The following is a 2,959-nucleotide window of genomic DNA, read 5'->3' as shown; positions in this document are numbered from 1 at the left end:
CATCTTTAGAAGTCTTCATCTCTTATCTAATACCAATGATGGAAAGCTAGGTATTTACTGAATATCCAAATCAAATGACCTCTATGCACAAGAAAATATTTCCCGAAGGGTTGCTATATATCTTAGAATATTTTAGGTATAGACTAAAACATGCTAATATTATTTTCAAGCTTAAACATTTTGAAAACTTAGCACAATCATGATTGCTTATAATTTTCATTAGTAAATTCATCAATAAAAACATGTTTACCAAAATGTTTCTAAATTCATGCTTTGGAAATACTTTATAAGTCAGTATTCTCAAATATTCAAACATCAAAGCATGCTTGAAACATTTGATAGTAAATTCATGTTTAGAAATCAACTTTAAACTCATTTTTGTCATTTATAGAGAGTAGCTTGGACCCTTGGCTTATAAACTTGTTCGATCTCCTTCAGATCTAAAATAATGAAAAATAATGGAAATAATTCCATTTAATTCCCGTTGATCATAAAAAATATCAAAACTTTGCTTAAAATTTCCAAAAACCACAAAAACAGCCCAAAGACATTAGCTTGCGTACAAAATATTGTGGCAGAAGTTGGCAGGTGCGCGTAGGGCTTGCCTTGCCATGTCTCGTTCTAACCTCATGTGCAGCGTGTCACAATCACAACTTTTCAAACACGGAACAGACTATTGTGCGACACTTGTTGTAACTCGATGAACACGTCAGTTGTATGAAATTCGATACGATGTAGCCTCCCTATAGGTTTTAAGAGAAATTGGTTTTATTAAACATGAGAGAGAAAGGAAAGCATTGGAAACATCGTTAAAAAAAACTTTGAAGACTGTCCATTGCAAAGAGAGCTTAAATTGCAAAGAGTACCATTAGTGTCGTTTTTAAGAAAATTGTTTTCTTCTAGATATTATAACTCTCTTTCCTTCTAGGAATAGAAAATGAAGTAGAAGAGAATCATGAGATTCTATTAATTTATAAATAATTAAATTAATATATATTTCAAATCTACTGATTAATTAAACATTAATCAATTAGTTAATAATTAATGAAATCGAATTTAATTAAATAATATTAAACTAAACTATTAATTAATTCTCCAATTAACTAATAACACTAAATTATTTATCTTATATTTAACTTAAATTAAATTTGAATCATATTCAAATATAAGTTTCTCTCAATAATTTTAATATGAATCCAATTCACATTAAATTAATATTTGAACTCATTCAAATATTTTATCTCTCATAAATTAATTTTGAATCATCCCCAAAGTTAAATTTATATAGTAAAGTTTGATAAACTTTATATTATAATGTATCACTATACATTATACTAATTCCCAAGTTAAATTTAAACATTTTAAATTACAACCAATACAAATAAATCTCATTACCCTTTACGAGCTAGGAAAGGGACCTAATGGACCTACAGATCAGAAGCTACAACGATCTAAGATTAATTGGCTAAACTCATTAATCAATATTTGTTAGCTTTGTGTACACTCCACTAAAGACTCACAACTGAACTCTTCTCACTAAAAATATATTTATGTGTCCATGGATATAGACCAATAATAGTAAGTTAGTCCTTCACGAGTGTTTGTAACACCAGTTGGACCAATTTACCGCTTTACCCCTATGTTACCTCTAATCCTTAAAAACCAGTGCTCCTCTAATGAACAACTTGTTTATGGTCCTACTAATAAACAAAAACCCATCTCATGTCATAGAGAGGGTACGAGCCCTTTGTTCAAGTTTTGGAGACACCATTTAAGCTAACATTCATCTACTTACCCTAAAGTAGGAAATGAGTGAATTCCATTTTGTGCAATTATAATCCCAACTCCCCACTCAGTCTTGTCCCCAAAATCACTACTACAAAAACAGGCTCTCTTGACGGTTGTAGTTTTCCTTTCTTGACGTTTTTTCCCAAAAACGTCAAGAAAGATGTGATTTCAAATAAAAAAACGTCAAGAATTTTTATGAAAGGCCAATTTTCAACTTTCTTGACGTTTATTAAACGTCAAGTAAGATGTACTTTTTCTTGACGTTTTTTAAACATCAAGAAATATCTAATAATTTTTTGACGTTTTAAAAACGTCAAGAAATTTATAAAAAAATTCTTGACGTTTTTAAAACGTCAAGATAATTCTAAAAAATCATTGATGTTTTTAAAAACTTCAAGAAATTTTAATTTGTTTTTGATGTTTTAAAAACGTCAAGAAATTTCCAAAAAAATTATTGTGTTAATATTCTTTTACAAAACGCAACGTTTCAATTAGATCACTTCCCCTTTTCTTAATTAAACCTAATTCGCCGCGACTTTGTCCCTTCTCCACCCGAAATCAAAAGCGTCGTTCACCTAACCTTCCCTTCGCGTTCATCTGTGCATTCATCTGCGTTCATCGCCGAAAAAGACTTCCCTTCGCGTTCATCAGCGTTCACCTTCATTCATTTGCCTTCATCGTCCGTCACCGTTCGTCTGCTTTGCGTTCCCTTCACCTTCGTTGATTTGCGTCCGTCTGTTCACCGTTTGAAATGTGTAAACACATTCTCTATTCGAAAACGAGTAAACACGTTCACCGTCCTTCTGTCGCATTCCACTTTCGCTAAACCTCTATTCGTTTCCAAATCCTTCATGGTTACTCATTCATTTCTTCCCTTTCTAAAGGTAATAATTTTCCTTTTTTCCTTTGTGATTAAAATTTGTAATTTGGAATTTAAAATTGGAATGCAAAATTAAAGAAGAGGAAATATGCCTTAGAGAATGGAAGAAAGGTTTTGCATTTTAGGCTTGAAAAGGGGGGATACAAGTTATTATAATTGTAATATATAATATTTTGAACAAGGCTACCAAGCGTGCGAATATGATTCATTGGTTAGTTTAGGGATTGGAAAGAGAAGGATTGTGGAGTTTGTGATAATATTTTGGTACACTGGAGCTGGAAACAGAGAATA

Source organism: Cucumis sativus, chromosome 4, assembly GCF_000004075.3.
Source record: "Cucumis sativus cultivar 9930 chromosome 4, Cucumber_9930_V3, whole genome shotgun sequence".
Lineage (NCBI taxonomy): Eukaryota > Viridiplantae > Streptophyta > Magnoliopsida > Cucurbitales > Cucurbitaceae > Cucumis > Cucumis sativus.
The sequence above is the reverse complement of the archived record's forward strand: the minus strand, read 5'-3'. Positions refer to the sequence as shown.